This window comes from Myotis yumanensis, unplaced genomic scaffold (genome assembly GCF_028538775.1).
Source record: "Myotis yumanensis isolate MYYU_CA2020_CCGP unplaced genomic scaffold, mMyoYum1.0.hap1 SCAF_9, whole genome shotgun sequence".
NCBI classification, from domain to species: Eukaryota; Metazoa; Chordata; class Mammalia; order Chiroptera; family Vespertilionidae; genus Myotis; species Myotis yumanensis.
In genome coordinates this window covers 45,686,451-45,710,242 of record NW_027223760.1, presented here as the reverse complement: position 1 = coordinate 45,710,242, position 23,792 = coordinate 45,686,451, and the positions used below count along the sequence as shown (strand labels likewise).

At 38.2% G+C, this 23,792-nt stretch overlaps 1 protein-coding gene and 1 pseudogene across 2 annotated transcripts in view; one reads left to right on the top strand and one right to left on the bottom strand.

Annotated features, from left to right (window-relative positions):
- Positions 1–23,792, bottom strand: part of CDK14 (cyclin dependent kinase 14) — a 522,981-nt gene that overhangs the window by 430,335 nt on the left and 68,854 nt on the right. The gene's annotated exons all lie outside the window — the stretch shown is intronic.
- On the top strand, positions 7,625–7,770 carry LOC139017148 (U2 spliceosomal RNA; annotated as a pseudogene).

Genomic DNA, 23,792 nt, shown 5'->3' with positions numbered 1-23,792 from the left:
AAAAAAATAAGCCACTTAATGGGAATCCTAGTAGAGCTAAAATATAAATTGGAGCACACCCTATTCTGGAGCCAGGGGTCTGGCTCCAGATCCCACACACTTAAGTATTACACTACCTGTTTCTACTAATAGGAAGCAATTCCACCTTGCATGCCTTTCAGAGCATTAAATATAGGGTGAGATGTGCCTTAGAGCAGTGGTCAGCAACCAGTGGTCAGCGGACCACTGGTAGTCCATGAAGTCCGAAAGGTAGGCGACCGCTGCCTTAGAGGGCTTACAGTCTAAAGCTGTGGGCCCTTAATTTTGTGGTACATCACTTTATTAAAAATTAAGATTCTCAGATTCTTCTAATGCAGTTTCATATGTATCCATTAAAAAAGTGCATTAACTTTAGAAATTTTAAATAAAAACTAAAAATGTAGGTTTGGGCATCAGTAAAGCAGTTACACTATGTAAGCCCCTTATATCAATCACAAATTCTGAAATTCTATAAACATTTTCTCAAAAAAGACAAAAAGTTTCTCTTCTTATTAGGTCATCAAAGAATGATTTCTAAGTAATGTGCAATTTATTAGGAACTTTCAAATTCTTCCATCCATTCAGCAATGATCAAGCATCTAGAATCCAGCTGGGGAGGGATCCAAACATAGATAAGATGTATTTCATGTCTTGAAAGAAATTGGAGCAAATTTCATAGGTTTTCCAATACTGAGTTGTGAAGGGGGGTGGTAGGGGAGGATATGGGGTAATAAAATGGTGATGGACAGAGACATGACTTGGGTATTGCGTATAGATGATGTGTTGTGGAGATGTGCATCTGCAACCTGTACAATTTTGTTAACTAGCGTCACCCCAGTAAATTCAATAAAAAGGGGGGAGGATGACAAATACTGCTTTGAGATATAAATTTCCTAAGTTATGAAAACTCAATTTATGAATACTGAATCTACAAGACTAGTCTGTCCTCAAAAACCATGAATTTGCTAGTCTTCTCTAAGGAAGACTTCTTTCTAGTCAGCAACTAAACTATGTTGAGTTAACAGTTCCCCTGGGGGCCAGTATGGAAAGATCTGAATTGGGAAAATGCCTTGCACATTTCTCTAATTCAAGAGAGACCAAGGACTCACAGACCACAGCTCACTTAATCATTTATTTTCATTCCTGCATACCCTCCCATTTTAATCCTTTTCTTTCATTCTCTGTCACTCTTGCTCAACAAGTTAAAGATATTCTCTACCCACACCCAACCTCCCTAAACAGCCGTTCAGTCCATATTCAAAACAACAATTGACCCCCGGGATAATAAAAATAAAGGCAGTGTCTAATCTGTACAGTACAATTTTTATAAACCATAAATTTAATGTTAAATTAGTCTTAAAACCAGCACAATTATCTTCTATGGCTCCTGAAAGTAACCACAAGTCCCTTTAAGAATTCCAAAGCCTCACCCTGGCCTGGTAGCTCAGTTGGTTAGAGCACTGTCCCAACATACCAAGGTTTAGGAATGACTCCTGGTCAGGATAGATAAAAGATCAACCAATGAATGCATAAATAAATGGAAGAACAAATCTCTCTCTCCCTTCCTCTCTCTCTAAAATAAATAAATGAATTTTTTTAAAAGAACTCATTAGTCTCTTCTATATGTTCAACCACATTTAGCCATATTTGCTTTTCCTGAGGATCAAGATAATACTATAGAGATTTGAAGATGGCGGCATAGATAAATGACTGCACTCGCCGCCTCCAACAACCACATCAAAATTACAACTAAAATACAGAATAACCATCATCCAGAACCACTGGAAAGCTGGCTGAATGGAAGTCTTTCAACTAGAGAAGTAAAGAGGAAAGCACACTTAGCCTAGTACAAGGTGTGGAAGCATGGAATGGGCTCTTCCAGCACCCACGTGTGCCGCTTTTTTAATCGGAAGGGAAATCGTCTCTGCAGAGGCCACCCGGAGGAGCAAGGGGTCCTAGCCCCATACCAGACCCCCAGCCCAGGGTTCCAGAGCTGGAGAAAGAAGTCCCTAAGAGCAGTAAGAACTATGGGCTGTAAAAACCAGTGTGGATTGGGGCTCAGTGACACAGAGGCTGCTGGAGACTCAACTGTTCCTCTTAAAAGGCTGGCACCATGAACTGAACTTACAAGGTCCTGCTTCCTCTGAGCTCCAGCATCAGGGCAAGGATCTAGGTAATACAGACACATAGGAGGAGGAACTGGATTGTCTGGAATAGGGGCAGAAACTCAGGGGCAGCTTTCTCCCAGACAGAGATGCTTGCAGGGATCACCATTCCTATGCTAGGACCTCCCTGGTCATAGGGCTGACTGGCAGCCATTTCTGTTTGACCTTCCCTGGTGATTCCCTGAGATCCCGCCTCATCCTATTTATAACTCCACCCAAGCTCTCTGCAGCAGCTTTTGCATATGAATGGCCTGTCCTTGCTCAGGTTAAAATCTTTCAAACAAGCTGCAGCTGGGTCAAGGAGCCCCAAACCTATCAATAAAAGGCCCAAGACCCAGCACCAGCAACAGCCTGCCTTGCTTCATAGCTGGACCTCATCTGGGCACTTCCAAAACCGATAGAAAGAGGAGGAATCTGCAGATCTCTCTGTAGCTCCTGCTGGGTGGCTTCAGGCAGTGGCTGACTTTGCAACTTCCTGGAGACCCAAGAGCCAGTATACCCAGTGGTTAGTGTCAGACCATACCAGATTACAACTCTTTACATCCATAGGTGACACACTCAAGGGGCAGACTCAGTGAGCACCAAAGCTCCACTGAAGCAAGCATGCTCAATAGGGGTGTCTCCTGCACAGCAGTTCTCCCACTGTAGTCACAGCTTGTCCTCACAGCCAATTGGCCTGGAGGTCAATTCCTTCCAGTGACACCAACAGTAATCAAGTCTCAACTATACAACAAGACTGTGCTCATAGCCCTCAAAGGGGTGCACCTAGAGCTCCCAGCTCAAGTGACTGGGGAGGCTGAGCCACTGGTGCCCTATAGGACACCTACTACACAAGGCCACTCTACCAACTCAAGGAGACAAAGTAGCTTTACCCAATACATAGATACAAACACAGGGAGCAGCCAAATTGCAAGACAAAGAAACATATCACAAATGAAAGAAATGGAAGAAAGCAAACTCTGGATATAAGTTACTCAAGAATCTTCTAGAAACCTCCAAAAGAAATGGAAAAGAACAAATCTGACATTAAGCATACACTGAGATGAATGTGGACAAGAGGGGGTGAGGGTGAGGGCAGGATTGGGAGGATGAGGGGACACTGGGGGGATAAGGACACATTTATAATATCTTATTCAATAAAGGGGAAAAAAGCATACACTGACTGAAATAAAGAGTAACATACAGGAATTCAACAGTAGAGTAGAGGATTCTGAGAATCAAATCAACAATTTGAAATATGAGGAAGCAAAAAACACCCAACCAGAAGAGCAAAAAGAAAAAAAATTCAAAAATATGAAGACAGGGTAAGGAGCCTCTGGGACAACTCCAACATTCACATTTTAGGCGTACCAGAAGGAGAGAGAGAGCAAGATATTGAAAACCTATTTGAAGAAATAATGACAGAAAACTTTCCCTACCTGGTGAAAGAAATACTTTTACAAGTCCAGGAAGCACAGAGAGTCCCAAACAAGAGGAACCCAAAGAGGACTACACCAAGACACATCATAATTAAAATGCCAAAAGTAAAGACAAAGAGAGAATCTTAAAAGCATCAAGAGAAAAACAGCTAGTTACCTATAAGGGAATGTCCATATGACTGTCAGCTGATTTATTAACAGAAACTATGCAGGCCAGAAGGGAGTGGAAATAAATATTCAAAGTGATGAATAGCAAAAACCTACAACCAAGATTACTCTACCCAGCAAAGCTATCATTTAGAATTGAAGGTCAGATAAAGAGCTCCACAGACAAGAAAAAGCTAAAGGAGTTCAACACCACCAAACCAGTATTATATGAAATGTTGAAGGGTATTCTTTAAGAAGAGGAAAAAAGAGAAAAAGAAAAAGATACAAAAATATGAACAACAAAATGGCAACAAATACATACCTATCAACAATTGAATCTAATCTAATGAACAGAATAAACTGGTGAATAAAATAGAATCAGAGGCATGGAAATGGAACAGACTGACTATTCTCAGAGAGAAGGGGGTTGGGAGGTAGGCAGGAAGAGATTAAACAAAGATCTTATATGAATATATGCATTACCTATGGTATAAGACAATAAGGTGGCAAAGGCCTGGGGTGGGAGGGGAACCGGGTAGAGGGGGGCAATGGAGGGAAAACAGAGGGACATCTGTAATAATCTCAATAATAAAGATTTTTTAAAAAAGATAATTCTATAAATGATTCCAATATTCATATTAGCATTGTATTGTAACTGTATGCTTAACTTGTCTGAAAACAGGGACACTGAGGGTAGAAGGATGTGAGAGCAGAATTCAAGCTCCACAAAGGTGAATACGATGAGAGGGCAAGAGACTCCTCCGTCTTGTCATTTTGGTGGGTGAGATGGAGGAAAAGGGAGAGGGATGAAGAAAGGAAAAGAGGGAAGCAGAGAGGGAAGGATTCTGAAAATTCATTATGGCATATGGGTTGGTGGCTTTATGTAATCACAATGTAAACATTGTTTCTACACACGAATGCTATTCGAAACTCTCTGAAATCAGCACTGGTTGCATCAATGCTGATTTTAAAGCCTGCTATCTTAGAAATCCCATGTCTTGGGACACTCTCCCACTAGGTCACTCTGTATGACAGCTCTTACTGCAATAACACATATTCAATATAGCATGTTAACTTACACCATATTGTGTTTTCTAGTTGACTTTTGTAAGAATCTGTTAGCCATAGGTTTTTTAATAGCTATAACTGTCACTGACCATTATTTACTGACTTAGTGTTTTAACATGCACGATTATTATGTCATTGTCACATGCTATGTAAACAATGAAAGAAAAGCAATTTTTTATAAAACATAAATTATTAAGCAATTTTTTAATTAAGTGGCATAATAGTACTAACATAGGGACAGCTGATTATAACCTAAGTGAAAAAGATTAAGTCTTCAGGTTGTTAGCTTTTGTAATATGATCACAAAAGGACATGCTATTTTGATTTATATTTCCATTTCTTGTTTATTTTCTTAGATGCCATTATTCACTTCCATTAGAAACCTATACTCACCGGTCTATGATCCCAGGTGTCTAAACCAGATATTGGATACCCACAGGAAATCTGTGAGGCAGTAACTGTCTTTTATAATTATTCTTTTAATTTAATGCATTGATTTTAGAGAGAGAGGAGGGTGAGAGAGAAACATCGATTTGTTATTCCACTTATTTCTGCATTCATTGGTTGCTTCTTGTATGTGCCCTGACTGGAGATCAAACCTGCAACCTTAACGTATCAGGATGATACTCTAACCAAATGAGCCACCCAACCCGGGCAGAAATAATTTTCTTCAGTTCATTTTAGATGCAGGAAAGGGTCATAGGAATGTGTTGGATATGTCTATTCTGACTGATCTGTGACTACTACAATCCAACCTGGATTTCTTGAAGTTCCTCCTTAATACTTTCCTTCCAGCCTAAGGTTTTTAACTTTATACTTTGTCATTCTAATACTGTTGGTCCTGATTTAGGTGGCATGGAGAAAAAAAGGAATCATAATTCTAAATCACATTTCTCGGTTGTCAAACCTGGAGACTTAAATCAAGTATTTATTGGCTGTCTTTTCTGTCCTTTGGCAGTGATTGCTTTCGGCTACAGCAACCATTCCTGTTTGTGTAAGATTATCAGCAAAAGGTTTCAACATTTCACAATTTCATCCGAGTATCTCAGATTGCTTTTGTAATTCAAGCTGTTTCTTCATGACTAATAATGCCTTTCTCTTTCCTCTCAAATTCCTTTGGAAAAAGTTAATTGTTTTAAAAGTAAAATGCTGTTTTAAATAACTGCCTAAATCCTTCTTTGGGGGTTGGGTTTCCACCCAAGGTAGCATAAGTAAAACACTGCCTAGTTATCAGACACCCCAAAAACCTAGCACATTGCTTCTCCATCCCATTACACATTTAGTCATTATTGTGTTTCTCAATCAGTTCATGCCCTCATTCCTCACTATTATTTCTACTTTCAGTGCCTCTGCTCCCATCTTTTACCCTTGCCCCAAAAATCTCCCTTTTCTACCTTCTGCCCAAACCCTGCTCACTCTTCAGAACTCAAACCCACCTCCTAAGTAAAGCCTTTTTTGTGACAATTCTTATTTCAAGAAGGCCATCCCAACCCAAATGTACGCAGCCTGACTTTCAGACTGGCTCTGAACAAACCCTTAACACTGGTTGATTAATGTAACAGATCCTTGGTGAAGATGATATTTTAGGTTTAGAGAAACAAAAACTAAAAAGAGAGAACACATTTCACTACTCTAGCTATCCCTTAAATCTTCCTCCTTCTTGTGTTTACACGGGGTTTGCAGTCCACCCAGATCATGAGCTAAGAAATCGTGAAATCCCTTTGTGAATAAATTATCCCTTTTGCCCTGACGTGGATGGTTTGATCTAGTTGCAAGTTAACTTTTCTAAACTGCATACGTCACAGCTGCTGCACTGAAATAAAATTCACTCAGGATTAGATCAGACATTCACTCATTAGGGCAGCCATGATGAATGGGTTTTGAGTCTTTCTTTCTCCCTGGTCTTCAGTTCAGGAACAATTTGATATTTGGTTAGAAGTTTTCATTTTCTCTTGTTCATACAATATAATGGAACTGTATTACTTAAAATGCACTTTCAGCACAACAGTGTTTAACACATGGAAGATTTTAATTACAGATAATACTATTCCCCTGACTCCCTCAACAAATCTCAAGATCAATGGCCACTACTAGCAACTTCAATTTATCATATTCCCTATAACATCTTACTTTTAGAAAATAATAACAGGAATACTTTAATATTATCTTATGCACTCCATGTAATAATTTTTGGTGAATCCATTTAATTGACAATGTTTACCAGCACTTATGCAGGGAGATGGGATACACTGGAGAACAACATCGAGTCCTTCTCTTTTAAAAAGATAATGTTGACTTCAGGTTCTAACAATGCCATTCTGGACAGCACACCTTTCTTACATATCATGTCTTCCAGAAGCTTCTCAAGAAGTAAACAAAACCAAGCCCTAACCGGTTTGGCTCAGTGGATAGAGCGTCGGCCTGCAGACTGAAGAAGTAAACAAAACCATATTATATAATTCTTTTTCACAAGTTAATTGCCCAAATTCATTCACTAGGAGATAGCTGACATTTTGACCAATAAGTTGATGGCAGCTGAAAATGGTCATGACCAGGGCACCTTTCCCCTGAATTAAACTGTTTCAAAGAAAGGCACTTTGAAATCTTACCTAATTAGAAAAAGAAGGGAAAATATTTATTTAGAAGTAGATGACTGGTTATTTGGAAATTATGAAAAATCAACTGGGAAAAAACCCCACTAGAAACAATAAGAAAATGCAGTAGAGAAATCTGTCTAAGACTAAAATCATAATCACAGCAATTGTTTGTTAAGAACTATGTAATAATTCTTTTTAAAATATCTCATTTATCGCTTCTCGGCCTTTTGGCTAAGATCAAGTGTAGTATCTGTTCTTATCAGTTTAAAATATCTCATTTACACTAAACAATCCCTATGAGACAGTTACAACTATTATCTTATTTTAAAGATTAGAGAGTTGGAGCAAGTAACTTATCCAAAGACACACTATGCTTCTCTGTTTATTAAAATTAACATGTTGACTAAAACAGCTTTCTTATGTGCCAATATTAAAACGAATAGCAAATGGAGTTTAATAAAAAGTACAATCAAAATATCAAGAAAAAGGAAAATAAATTATCAGGGGATAAATATTAACAAGAATTCTAAAGTAGCTATATGAGGAAAACAAGAAAACACAAATGAGAAACAGAGAAGAAAATAATTTGAAACATAACTTGTTTTTTAAGAGAAATACTTCAATTCTTCCTAATTTCATTTCTAAGTTCAATGCCATACCAATCGAAATTTCAAAAGGAAATGTTTTCCATTTTGAAAAAAATATTCTAATGTTTATTGGAAGGCCAAAGAGTGCTTTGATAATTAAAAGAGTGGTACGGATATAGAAAAAAAGAAAGACGAATAAATGTAATATCATCATCAAGATATAGGTCTAAGTATATATTAAAAATTAGTTTTATTGGCTTTATTTTTTAATATGTTTCATTAATTCCAGAGAGTAAGGGAGAGAGAAATAGAAACATCAATAATGAGAGAGAATCATTGACTGGCTGCCTCCTGCATGCCCCACACTGAATGCCCTGACTGGGAACTGAACCATGATCCCCTAGTTCATAAACTGACACTCAACCACTGAGCCACGCCAGCCGGGCAGTTTTTATTGGCTTTAAAAGACATTCATGACATTCTTGATGAAACAGCAGACCTCTAGTTATCATGTACAATGAAATGTATCTCCAAACAAATAGATGGAAGGATAATGGAGTAAAATAGAAAAAACAGAAGCAGAAATTAATAGATTTTTAATGGCAAAAGAAAAAAGAATAGGAGAAACACTCAGAACTGAATGTTTGGGGGGGAAGGGTAACATTAAATGGAGAATTTTTTTATGGGGATGGATTAAAATTATGATTTGTGTGGACTCACAATTTCTAAAATATGTATGTGTGCATGTATGAACATATATACATGTACTAGTATATACATAATGGATATTTGAACACACACACACACACACACACACACACACATTTTCTGGCTCTATCTGCTCAAAGGGCCTAAAAGCAGATTGCCCAGAAGCTGTGGACATACTTACATAGAATTTAATTTCTAACATCACTCCCCACTCAAAAGAATCAGAGCTACTTGGGGAAATGCTGGAGCAGAAGTCATATGAGAAGCCTTAACATCTAGTTATGTCACAAAACATAGAAGCCAGCTTGAAGAGGCTCTATCTGAGCACCAAAATAATTTTAAAACCAGGAGTGAATTACAAACCATTGTGTGTAGGGTAGGGGAGTGGGAATTAGAATCTCTGAGTTCACACCAATAAAATGGGTAAAGAAATAAAAGAGGAAAGGGGCAGAATGTGGAGGGGGAAATCGTCATTTTGAACCACCACAAAGAATGATTGATGGGTGCTAAATCTAGGGGGGGTGGATAATTTGATGAGGAACAAGATATCTACGTGGAAATAAAATGTCTCCCCACATATTGCCTATTAGTAGAATGGGGGGGGGGGGGGGAATAGTATACAGAAATCATCTAACACCTTGACTAGATGATTAAAATTAACACCAAAACTGAGGAGCAGATGGATGTCATGTGCCTCCAGATGTGAGACCCTGAAGACACAGCATCAGTTATGAAATTTTCTGGCAGGGAACACATAACCTGGATCTAAACGAGAGGAAACAGCACACACAGACTCCACGTGCGGGACAGTCCATAAAACAAAACAAAAACAAAAAACAAACCTATATTTAAAAGTGTAGATGCCATAAAATATAGAAGTCTGAAGAACTGTTTCAGATTAAAAGAGACTAAAAAGACATGACAACTAAACAACTAAACGTGATCCGTGTGATCCTAGGCCTGGTTTTTCACTGGAGAGAAAAAAATCCATAAAAGTATGTTAATGGATCAAATGGCAAAACAGACCATAGATTAGATTAAAAAAATATTGTGTCAATGCAAAATAAACTGAAGTTAATAACTGCACTGGGGGAATGTAAGAGAATATCTTTATTCTTAGTAAATATATGTTATCTTTTATGCAACTTACTCTCAAATAGTTCAGAAAAAGATTGTGTATGTGTTGGTGTGTATGTAAGAGAGAGAGATGATGTGTATATCTATATGTATATCTATACATAGTAGATAGATGACAGAAAGATAGAACAAATAGTTAAAGATATTTTGATGTTCTCTGTAGTACTCTTACAACTCTTCTTTGAGTTTAAATTATTTTCAAATAAAAAGTTTTAAAGATTTTTGTCTGGCTTCTACTATAAAAGAAAAGCTTTCTCTTAGATATTTATACATTCTCCCCAAAGGATTTTTATGTAATTACTGTTTTCTAGATATTTTCTTACTAGACAACGAAAATGTAAACTTTAATATTTGGGACTGTAACTGGACTATTAAAAATAAAAATGAATAAGGCTCAAATATAATCACAGTGCACAAACAGATGCAGGTAAATGACTGTAGGATATAAAGTAATAATCTACCACTAATGGATGTCACTATTTAAATGGACAAAGCAAAATGTTATTTAAAGTAATGATTGACCAAAAAAGTATAATATATGCCTTAAACAATTTATTTAACTTAATTCTTATAAATGAACATTCACTTAAATATCTTTTGAAATAGAGTGAATGATTTTTCTTTGAAGACAATCAGGAATTCTGTCTTTTCCCCCACATTAGCCATAATCATAAAGCATCATCTACAAATCCTAGTATTGATTTTCCTAAGGGGAAAATTAAAGACACCTGGGATAATGTCTTCTAAATGTGTACAATCTTTAGAGATGTCTCTCCTAAAGGGGGCGGGTGTGGGGGCATGTTTAGAGCATGCCTGCATCTTTCCAATGCATTTAACTTACTTTTCATAGATACAACCATTCTTTCTTTATGCACTTATATATTTCCATTTAGTTGTATTATACTATTAAAAACACAAGTACAATTAGCAAAAAAAATATGCAGTTTTACCCATGAGAGCAGCAGTGCATGGGTATCCTAAAGCAGCGGTCGCCAACCTTTCGGACCTCACGGACCACCAGTGGTCCACAGACCACCAGTTGGCGACTGCTGTCCTAGAGAGTAGCTGAGCACTGTCAGTTCGTACATTCTCGGAACAAATGGAGAGTGTGTACCTGTTAATCCCACGAGTCTATTAAGTGGAGATCAGTATGAATGTGTCTGGTAGACACCCAAATAGAGCCAGCTCTACCAAGTATATATGAAAATATTTGTCTCAAACAAGTGAACTAAGTATTTCATGAATGGCTCTCAGTTTGCCAGAAGTGCACAGGGATTAAAGTGACATCTGATCAAGTTTGCAGACAAGCAGGCTCAATTTAAGGGCCTCCCTGTTTTTCTTACAGACCAGCGATAGAGCAGAAATGTCTGCTGCTGGATAATAAACAACAGTTTAAAAACCCATGCCCCAAGTAGTCACACCTTAAAGTTTTTCCTAAAAACACAAACACACAAGTCAAAAAAGAATAACAAGAACATAGGGTAAGAGGGGAATAAAAACCCTGACTTTGACACTCTCTTATAAAATAAATCCAGGCATCCATACTTTCAGACATGTGCACTACTCCCAAATGCAGGAATGTGTCTCTTTGTAGAATCCATAAAAAAGCCTTTAAGTATCGGGCAGACTTTGGGGAAAGGTGTTAACTGTGTACATAGTCATATTCTAAAGTACACCCATGCGTGGCTGAAATCTGTTTTGCCGCACAAAGTTTCAAACCATTAAAAATGAGTTATTTAGTCATCTAATTTGTGATAACAATTGCATCTCCAGAAATATGTACCAATAAAATAATGATAACTGTCGGGGCACCCAGAGCTAACTTCTATCACACCTACCTCTTCCCCACCCTCAAGGACTCAAAGGAACAAAAGTGTCCAAACTGATCTGCTTCTGACCTGAATCACTGTATTTTATGCACATCTGATATGTGGTGAAGAGACATGCAACTGAATGCACTGTCTTGTTAAGAAAAGCTTACAGAGGGAATCTGATTAATTTGTCCAATAGATTTCCAACATATAACAGTATGTTTGAGAGCAAGACAAATAGAAACTCATTCTGCCTGACCCCAGGGTCTCATCTGGCTTCTTCTACACTGTGATTTTAAATTTATTATTCACTCTCTATTTTACTTCTACAATCAATGAAGAATGGGTGCTCTTCTATCCACATGATTTCATAGATAAATTTAATTACCTTAAATAATATTTGACAATCTAAGATAACAAGTAAACTGCCTTTTTTAATCAGACACTAGAAAATGTCTAATGATGCAACAAATTTCGCAAAGAGGTTGTCATAAAACCCAAGGAAAATGTCATTCGCTAGTATTTCAAAACATAAAGAAATTCAGATGTTACATGAGATGACATTTTATTTAGTCTTCAAATGATCATATATATGTATGTATATGTGTGTGTGTATATGTAGCATATATATACAAAACATGTATAAATATGCATATATACATACATAAAACATACATGTAAAACATATATAAATGAATGTGTACATATATACATTAAATATAAACAAAATTTATGCACACACAGGAAGCAGAAACTAATGCTATCAACCCCGCATGCCCGCCTACACAGAATCATTTTTAATCAGATTTAAGCCCTAGAGTAAGATAATGAAGATAATGGCCTCTGAGCGCCACGGCACATTTGAGTTGGAGACGTCCATCCATAACATTTGGAGGCAGCCTTTTCAATAGCCTATGGTGACTATGAATCTGTATAGCAAGATCATTTTAAAAACTCATTCTAACAAATCAGAGAGTCAGTGATTTATACAGCAAATCACATAATACAGCTACACTATGCCAACAAAAGTGGATTGATTAAGAAAGAAAACTATCTCCTCTTAGTCAATAAATCTACTGGAGTCATTTCAGAGAATTTCTCGCACATTTACAATGTGCCAGGTACTTTAAAAGGTTAGAAAACTATACCAGTTAGATCTTCCTCTGTTCTTTGCAATTTTGTCTATAACTCTCTTTTAAAATAAACTGCCTTGGAGACTGGTGTTTCTAGAGGTCCTTGGAAAGAAAAAACAATTTGGCAAAATATACATTAATTCCATTTGAGATCATTTCTTAATTTATTGATTGATTTTAGAAAAAGAAGGGACAGAGAAAGAAAGAGAGAAAGAATGAAGAAAGAATGACTTGTTGTTCCACTTATTCATGCATTCATTGGTTGATTCATGTATGTGCCCTGACTGGGGATCAAACCTGAAACCTTGGCATATCCAGGTGACACTCTTAACTGTGCTACCAGGGCTGAGGTAATTCCCATTAGAAGTTTTTAAAGAGACAATATATTACCTGTCCTAATAAAAGTCATTAATTCTATATAATAAAAGCCTAATATGCTAAGTGTCCAACCGTTCGTTCAACCTTTCGACCAGTCACTATAACGCACACGGACCACCAGGGTGCAGACGCTCCGACCGGTAGGTTAGCTTGCTGCTGGGGTCCGGCAGATAGGGACTGGGCGACAGGCTGGACACGCCCTGGAGCCTTCCCGTGGTCCCTCCCCAGCCAGCCAACCTCCTGTGGTCCCTCCCCGGCCCTGATCATGCACTGGTGGGATCCCTCGGCCTGGCCTGCACCCTCTTGCAATCCAGAACCCCTCAGGGAATGTCCGCTGGCCAGGCTGAGGGACCCCCCACTGGTGCACAAATCCGTGCACCAGGCCTCTAGTATTAACATAAAACACAAATAGAATTTCTTTGGGTAAATTATCAGAAAATGTATCTTAAGTAAAAAGCTTTAGAATGTTATATCTGAATATGTAACTGAATTCATTTTGTTAATTCAAGCTACTATCAGTTAATACATTCTAAGCTGATCACACAGTATTATCTCTGAGCTCAGTTTCTTAAGAACCATTCTCAACTCTCCTTGCAACTCTTCCTAATACAAATCCTTTGGAAACAATTTAGGCAGATGATTATTCTCTTGCTCTTTTTATTTCAAATACAGAAGTCTGTGAGCTCCTTCTTAAGCCACTTTATGTTGTGCTTTGCATCCCCAGTCCCTGTATCGGATGGATGGATGGATGGATGGATGGATGGATGGATGGATGGATGGATGGAATGACGAACAAATGTACGATGAATCAATGATTACTTCTGTGTTTATATGAAGATGACCCTGCCCTCTTTCTTGTGTAATCCTTATTCATTAAAAAATTCCCTATGTTTAAAAGGAAGAAAAGTGATGTTACACAGTGTGGACTTCTTATAATATATGTGAATAACAAGTTACCCTCAAACTGAAGAGGTTAAAGAAAATGACATTAAAAAGAGAAACTTACCCCACTCTTTAGTTCATTTCAGTAAACAGGGGTGATACAAAATAAATAAGCATGAACATCACCCTCAGGGCATCCATAGTCTCGTTGGAGAGACATAAATGTAAGCAAATAATATAGGTGGTAATTCCTCCCTTGGTTCTTGCTATTACTCTCTTTCTCTAAAGCTCTGGGTTACATTTATTCATTCACATACCAATCAATGTGACTGTGAAGGATCTCAGCAAACAACACCTTGCATATATGTTTTTATTGCTTTCAGAGAGAAAGACAGAAACGTCAATGATGAGAAAGAATCATTGATCAGCTGCCTCCTGCACGCTCCCTACTGGGGATGGAGCCCACAACCCGGGCATATGCCCTGACTGGGAAACAAACTGTAAACTCCTGGTTCAGAGGTCAATTCTCAACCACTAAGCCACCGAGGCCGGGAACAACACCTTGCTTTTACTCCAAGCACTGGTCAAGGGTGCCAAGCAACCTTCCACTCTCTCATCTGCACTGGTTCCTCTGCTCAGCTTCAGAGAACTCACCAAGCACCTGGCTTGGCTTCATTTGATATTCTGAACAGCAGTGGCTTCCTTAAAGCCCTATGTTACATACTTCTAACAGCACTGTCTTCTCTTCACAAGCTGCAGCTTTCCTCCTCTTCACTTTTATAATCAGCTAATAACCAGGGACCAGATGCTCTGCTCCCAATCATTCAAGAAAAACAAATGTTTACACTCATCGCTGAGTCACAGCCTCTCTGGCCCAACTGTTGACTCTGCCAAAGAGGCGCCTACGTGGTCCAGCTGCCTGCCAGCCACAGAGCTGGCACTGTGGGGCATCTTCCTACCCCATCCCCCTGAGAGCCTAAGGAAATAACATACCCTGGAGTGAGGCACAATTCATCAACCAGAGACCTGACATTCATAACACTTGCCCCATCTCCCCTTTCCATAAACAAAGGGATAAAAATCACAAGTGTCATTAAAATGGAAAAATCAAGTCATCTTAGGCGCCAATCATCAACTTCAGAGGAAACAGGCTTGATTGTATATGCATCAGCGTGCAGATGGCAGACTTCCTCCTCCTATTCGCAAGAAGAACAGCTTCTAAGAAAATGTATTATGTATTCTTCCCCATCACCTCGAAAATGCAAAGTGAGTTGGTGTTTTCCCCTTTAAGAAATACACAGAAGAGACCTCAATAAAATGACTGCCCGGCTAGATTTCTGGAACAGAACTGAAACCACGATTTTATAAACATCACTCTATTTTCTTGAAGCAGATAACAAACACCCAGCAACACAATAAGATCGTGTGGAAATGACTACAGGACTTCAGTGGCATAATTTTAAAACACCTTTGTCTGGAAAAAGTATAAAATTAATCTGAAAATGACTATTGCAAGCATCTGGAGTTTCACAGTAAGTTTTATAGGAACCCATACATTTAAGGGGAAATTGGCAGGTAGGTGAATGACAGGAAATTATATTTCAGGGATCATTATTTGTAACCCTGACTGTTTAAACAAGATTACAAACCACAGGGTTCACCTGCTTTTATTTTAGCACAATACTTTCTTAATGGGTATTTGTCTAATGCCAAGTGGATCAGACAGGCCTTTTCCTACTTACTTCCTAAATAGTGATGTACCACATTTAGAAGTACATCCTAAAATGTTTGCTAGAATTTCAAAATGGCCTACATCAAAGTAAACAGAAAAGTAACTGTAAACTTGCATCGGAATACACCATTACTTCTCCTCAGTCTTCAAGGTGTTGGGAACTCTGAGTTCATAAAAAAACCTGATGTGCAACTGAATAAAAATTACAAACTGTGGCAAGGCTGGTTTCTTTGGTTTAATTTGTGGCCATGCTCCTTCTCATCTGAAGGGCCTTGAGACATCTGGGTTGGTCTTGGAGATGCAGGTGCCACCTCCTACCACTCTCCACTCACTTGGTCTCCCCAGCCCCCTCTCCTTCACTCCCTCCTTCCTCCAAGCACACCAGGGCCTTTGCACAAGCTGCTCCCTCTGCCTGCACCTCTTTTCCCCTGACATCTCACCTGCCCCTCATGGCCTTCTGGACATTTTTCCAAAGTCAATTTCTCAAAGAGGACCTCCAAGGCCACTCCAACAAAAATGTAAGCTTCCGCCCTACACTTCCTATCTCCCTTCCATGTTTTATTTCTTTTTCTTCTTAACAATTTTTGCTATCTCACATAACACATAGATGGTATATTTTGTTTACTGGTGCTCCTTCACTAAAATATAAACTCTATGGCACAGATTTGTGTCTTATTTGTTCACTACTGTATTTCCAGTGCCTAAACAAGTGCCAGGCATACAGTAAGTACTCAAGAAATACTTCCTGACTAACTGAACAAGTCAACCCAAGGACTGTTCTTAGATTGGTCTACCAGTTGGCCTTCCTGATGAGCTGTGAAGTTGGTTAACTCACTTCACAGGACCTTGGCCCAGCCAAAAATTCTTGATATACAGCCTCACCTTCTCTCCTTTCCTAGTTTTCTTCTTCCTTCCTGTACTCATTGTTTTGCTCTTATTAAAAAATGATATTTTATTGTAAGCAACCTGAAATTGTTTGTGGAAGCCAGCAGGATGCAAATAAATCAGTAAATAGAAGCAAGGTCGTGGTTGCTATGAAAGGTTTTCTCTCCATTTTACACGCTTTTGCAATCTTTGAATCATATTATGAGCTCAGGGGAGGTGGTTGATACTTAACTGATTTAGAAAACAGCAGATTTGTATATCTGTTTTCATACACAGAAAAGAATAAATTACACTGGTGAGTTGAATCAATTCTATTTCTAAGTATAATTCAAGAAAGTGCATATAAACCCTTTAACAGAGTTACAGTTGGCTGGTTATTTCATAAAGCCCATCCCTTCAATCAATTTCATGATACCCAAAATTAACTATTGATACTTTGCTAGCAATGACCAAATTTCTATTTCAAGAGGAATTTTCTAAATAGTCTATGCCAACATTCACTTGGGGGTGGGAAAGCTTTATTCAGACCTTAAAAAGCAAAGCATTCAAACAGATGAAAATAGTTAAAAGACATTTGAAAACAATGAAGGAAAGGTCAGACTAGCCATACCAGGTATTAGAATGTGCTACATGCCTACCATAAATAAAACAGCACAGTTTTGGCACCAGTATATACATGCAAATAAATGGAAAATAATACCTCAAGAAAAAAAAAAACTACTATAAATAAAAGGGTAATATATGGAACAGAATGGGCAAGATTTCAGGCTTCCTGACTATCAAAACCAACCTCAACCCCAAACCATCTCAGTATTAACCAGATCCATGTTGTTGATAAGCCAGTACAACTCCCCTCCATCAAGGCCAACCACCACATAACAAGAATGAACTATGCTCAATAAATGGGGCTCCTAAAATTGACGATCGGGGTGAGGGCCCTATTTACACTTTCTATACCATATGCGAAAATAAATCCCAGATGGACAGGGATGGGCTCTGCCTTCAGAGAATGGTGGGGTGCCCTCTCCAGACAGGAAGAGAGGTGAGAGGAGAGCCCAGCTTTGTTGTGCAGCCAGACTGGGATTGCTGGGGAGGGGCTTGGCCTGTCCCAGGAGGTCTGGAGCTGCCAGTGTGCAGAGGAGGAGGGGGCAGTGCTTCTTGCGGGGAGGAGGCAAATACTACCCTGTGGTTTCCACTCATCATCATTTCTAAAATTGCCCAGACAAAATGTTTTGGGAAAAGCATGTTTGCGCAAACCATAATTATGCATTTTATGATATTTTTTAGCCCTCTGAGAATCATCCCTAAGACATCTAAATCTAAAAGTTGAATTTTTTTTTTTTTGCCTTCCCATTTAGAAGTATAATTATGGAAGCAAATTAAGCTGTTGAGGTTACTATATAGCTCATTTCTCTCCTCACCATGAACATGTCCACATCTGCAGAAATTCATCGTTCATATTCTTCTGGAGGAATCTGTGGCCCCACCTTTCCCAACAGATCATTTTCTCTAGCTATGGCTATGCTAGCTCTAGATTGATATGATCTGTTCAGACTAAACCTTCCAATACAAACTCTGACATCCCACTAAGCAGTGACTCCCAGCCATCTCTCTACCAGCCAAAGGTCCAACTCTACAGATTCTCTCTCACTACATTATCCTACCCTGGAGGACCCACAGCTCAATAATTAACACACGGCTTTGTTTGAAAGGCTTTAGTTTTCTTCTTGCTATCAAGAACCACATTTTTAAAAATACTGTTCCATCTTTGGAAGCTGCCCTTTTGTAAGACTCATTCAAAATTTCTGTGCAATTTTATTTCCCCCTTCATTATGAACAATAGACCCTCTCACTATGTAGAACTAGGGTCCAAGACAGTCAACTTACTTAAATGCTCAAATGTCAAAGAGCATTTCCATGACAAAACATTCATCCCAATGCAATCATCACAATTGAACGCTCTATAAAAGCACTAAGTGGTGTGTATATGGAGTGACAAACAAGTTTTTAATTTAGTTTATTAGTCCCTTGTTATCTATGTAAAAATAAGTTTTAACCTTGATATAAATTCATTGCGTGTCAGAATATTTAAATATGCATCAATCATAGTATTCCATTATTGTACTATATAGTGCTAATCATGAAAGCAAAGTAAGGATGTATTGCATCATAAATAAACGCTGATATTTATGGCTTTGTGATTTATGAAAGATGGATCTGTGGTTATTCACATCTAAATTTTTCTCAGTGTAATGATGTGAATAATTATCATACTGAAGTCAGAATACTTCTAGAGAAAATTGTGTTAACATTAACTACTGTGTCTCTGAGCAATGAATTAATCAACTTTAAGAGTTTCTTCCAAATTCTAGAGCTTTTAGTATAATGAAGTAAGCAATTCTAATAACATCTATAAATAAGGCAATAATTAGTGTTTAACTTTAAACACTAACTTAGAACTTAAAATGCCATTTTTGTAGTAAAAATATACTGGGAAAACTTATGAAAAAAAACATATTAATCGTAACACAAAACTGACATTTTAAACTCCAGTAAAATACATGGTTTTAACTCTAAGAACCTCATCTTTCCACATTAAGCTCCACATATTACACTCCATTAACATCCAAGTTTTCTGTGCAATAGTTGGATAAAAGTATGAAAATATTAGCCCAAAAATAAATATAAAAACTCAGAAAAATTATCAATAATAGAAATTCATAGAATCTTTTTTAATTCTGTGCAACTGATCAGGTCCAGTAGTTTGTTTTGGAAACATGATTTACTTCATTTCATTTCTCTAATAAAAAGATGGAAGGGGTGGTATTTTAAAAAAATAAAATACACTGAGCACTTAAAACTAGTGATTATGATGGTAACAAAAAAAAAAATCAGTGAGTAAAAATTTAAACTACTTTATATTGTGACAAAAACAATCTAGGTTCTCATTCAGTTTTTAAAAATTCAGATTTGAATGTGACCACATCTGTGAAGTAAAGTCTTCCCTGATCTTCTCCAATCACTGGTCCCCATGATGGTACCAGTGAAGTATATCGTATGTTTATTTTCTCTACTTACTGCCCCTCCCTGCTCCTTGAGAATCACTACCACAGGGTCTGATAGGAGAAGGTCCTATCCCTTAGACAAGACGAAATGATAAAGAGTATGAGAAAAACATCTTAGATAGTGATGTGTTCGAGGGAAGAAATTTAATAACTCTTGAGAATGGAACCAGTTGAAAAGTTCCAGCTCTGTAACTAGAACTAAAATCAGTCTTCTAAATTTTTTTTATCTACTCCTTAAAAGTATATGCACAGTTTTGTATTCTGAAAGGTCAATCAGCATTTAAACAATGGCAAACTAAAATGTTTCTTACCCAGCAACTCGACTTCTGGGTATTTATTCAAATAAACTCAAACCACTAATTCAAAAATACATCCATATACTCATTGTAGCATTGTTGATAATGGCCAAGATATGAAAGCACCCTAAGTTTACAACAATAGATAAATAGATAAGAAGTGGTGAAATATATAATGGAATATGACAGTTATAAAAGAGAAGGAAATCTTGCCATCTTTAACAACATGAATGGACCTAAAGGGTATTATGCTAAGTAAAATAATTCAGACAGATAAAGACAAATTCCAGACGACTGCACTTGTATGTAGAATCTAAAAAGAAAATAAACAAACAAGCCTAACAAAAAGAGACTAATAGATACAGAGAATATTTTAACGATTGCCACAGGGGAGAGGGTTGGAGGGATGGGTGAAAAGGTGAAGGGATTTAGAAACACAAATTGGTAGTTACAGAAGAGTCATGCGGATGAAAATTAAAGCATAGGAAATGTAGTCAATAATATTGTAATAACTATGTATGGTGTCAGATGGGTACAAGATTTATGGGGTGATCTCTTCTTAAGTTATATAAACGTGTAATCACAGGGCTGTACGCCTGAAACTAATATAAGACTGTACATAAGCTGTTAATTTTAAAATTAATTTTTTAAAAAGAAAAACAAGAAACATTTTTGACATCTTAATTAGAATAATTTCCCACAGATCTGTATTATCTGTGTAAGAGTGAAACTTGTACACAAATGCTTATAGCAACATTCTTCCTAATAGTCAGAAGGAGAAAACAACACAAATTTGCATCAATTGATGAATAGATAAATAAAACATAATATACATAATGAAATATTATTCGGCCATTAAAAGAAACAAAGTACTGATGCATGCTACAACATGGAGAAATCTTATAAATACGATAAGTGAGAGAGTCCAGACACAAAAGGCCACATACTATAATTATATGATCCTATTTATATAAAAACTAGAGGCCCCGTGCATGGCTTCATGCACCGGTGGGGTCCCTCAGCCTGGCCTGCAGGGATCGGGCCGAAACCAGCTCTCCGACATCCCCCAAGGGGTCCCAGATTGCAAGAGGGTACAGGCCAGGCCAAGGGACCCCATGGTGTACGATCAGGGCCACAGAGGGACCATGAGAGGGCTCCAGAGCGTGTCCAGCCTGTCTTGCCCAGTTCCGATCTGCCAGACCCCAGCAGCAAGCTAACCTACTTGTCAGAGCGTCTGCCTCCTGGTGGTCAGTGCACGTCACAGCAACTGATCGAATGGTCAAACAGTCAGACACTTAGCATATTAAGCTTTTATTATATAGGATATTCAGAATGGGCAAATCCATAGAGACAGGAAGAATATTAGAGACTGCTTAGGGCTGGATTTGGAGGGGGCGGTGGGGAAGAGAGGTGACAGGCAAAGTGCACAAGGAGCCTTTTTGAGTGATGCAATGTTCTAGAACAGACTGGGGCAATGGTTGCACAACTTGGTGAATATAATAATCATCCCTGAATTGTATGCTGTAAGTGGGGGAATTGTATAGTATGTGAATAATATCTCAGTAAAGCTATTACTAAAAGAACAGAATCTTCTATATTCTTATATTCCATATTCCATATTGATCTCTCTTAGCTTGACTCAGAGTTCACTTCTCCCAGTCACCTTTCCACACTAGGTCCAAGTAGTTCCAAACGTTGTATTCTCCTCCCACTTCAGTTATCCCACAAAGTAAACTACATTCCACGTGAGGATAACTAACAATCGATTCTATTCCCAAAGCTCTGGCAAATGGCTCCTGGACAGCAAGGGAACAGATTAACTGTCAGCTGAGCATGAGCACAATTGTCTTTTTGTGTCATCCTCAGCTGCAGACAGCAAACTTGGAGTGGGCGTCTGTCGTGTCAAATTAGTTTGTGCTTTTACATAACACAAGTAAAGACGCTGAAGGAACTTGTTACTTGTTCGGTAATTTTCATAACTACAACAGTGGCAAATGCATTCGAAATGATTTCGTTGAGCACCAGGAAAGATACAAAGAACTAGCCAGGGCGGCCTGTACCAACATTTGCTAGGGCGGGCGGAGCTTTCCCAGTCCTCCCACAATGCCATCAACGGCCCCCTACCCAGCCACCCCAAATAACATACACAATTAAAATATCTATATAAGCTTGCGACACAAATGAAACTTCAAAGCATGCCTTCTTGATAGGCACACAAACAGACTTCCCCTCTGAGCCTAGCCTATCTCTATGAAGATTTTGAGTGCCCACCAATGGAAAGAACCAAACATTTAACTTTCCTTTATTTTGTTTGCTTAGCCCTCAACATTTTCATATTTCTGATCATCTTATCCAAAGCTATAGTGAGTCTGTATAACCTTCTTATGGAGTTTGCGTAGGGGAGAAGATAGTGGCTCAGTAAAGGTTTTTCTTTAAAAATAAATAATTTCCTGCCCTGACTAGTTTGGCTCAGTGGATAGAGCGTCGGCCTGCGGACTGAAAGGTACCAGGTTCGATTCCGATCAAGGGCATGTACCTTGGTTCCAGGCACATCCCCAGTAGGGGGTGTGCAGGAGGCAGCTGATCGATGTTTCTCTCTCATCGATGTTTCTGACTCTCTATCTCTCTCTCTCTTCCTCTCTGTAAGAAATCAATAAAATATATTTTTAAAATAAATAAATAAATAATTTTCTGAGGAAGGAAAGAATTGGGGAAGGGTAGAATCTGTGACTTCTGATAATTGCTTGATTTCAAATTCAGTATGCTGGCAATTCTGAATGCTAGAAATAGGTGTGCTGACAACCTCGATGAGGACCATAGTTTCCCACCTGATTTAACAGACACCGGGAGCACCATCTGGAGGAGGAATTGCAGCCGTCCGGCCATTCCAGCGGGGTCTGGGTATCAAACTCACAATGACGAAAGCATCTAGCTGGCAATTTCCTAAAAAAAAGGCTCAACATAAAATCCTCCCGCATTCTTTCTTTTTTCCTCAAGAATTTTACTGTAAGTCTCACCAGTTTTTCTTTTTAAGAAAGAAATTCCTTTTTTAAAAAATTAATTTCAGAGATGAAGGGAGAGGGAGAGATAGAAACATCAATGATGAGAGAGAATCACTGATTGGCTGCCTCCTGTATGCCCTTCACTAACCTGGGCATATGCCCTGACCAGGAATCAAACCATGACCTCCTGGTTCATAGGTTAATGCTCAACCACTGAGCCACTGGACAGGCAGAAGGTCTTTCTTAAAAATACATCTCAACAGCCTTGTTTGGAGAAGGTATGAAGTAGCAGAAAGACTACACCAAGAATAAGGAAACCAAGATCATAGTTCAAGCTTTGCTGTGTGAGTTTGGGCACATTCTATAGTCCATATGGGCTATAATTTTTTTCTCTGTGAAATGACTGAGTTGGATCAAATAAACCCAAGTCTATAGGGTTAGATTAACCTGAAGCACACTACTACAGTGGGCCTTTATCTCAACAATACAATACATAAAATAAAATAAGATTCTGGAAACCTTAATGCTACTTCTCAAATTACGAATTTTCTGAGAACCTGCTACAGTTAGTTCCCACCTTCTCTTCACGGCTATTAGAAAGGTGCCCTGGTAAAGCCATTTGATGGTCAGTGCCATACCATCAAAGAATGTAACAACCATCCATCTTCGATAACATAACAGAAAAGACTTCTGCAGGCTGCAATGGGAAAATCAGTTTTGTGGTTTACAGAAAGTCTTAGTGAATGCCAATCCACCTTTAAGT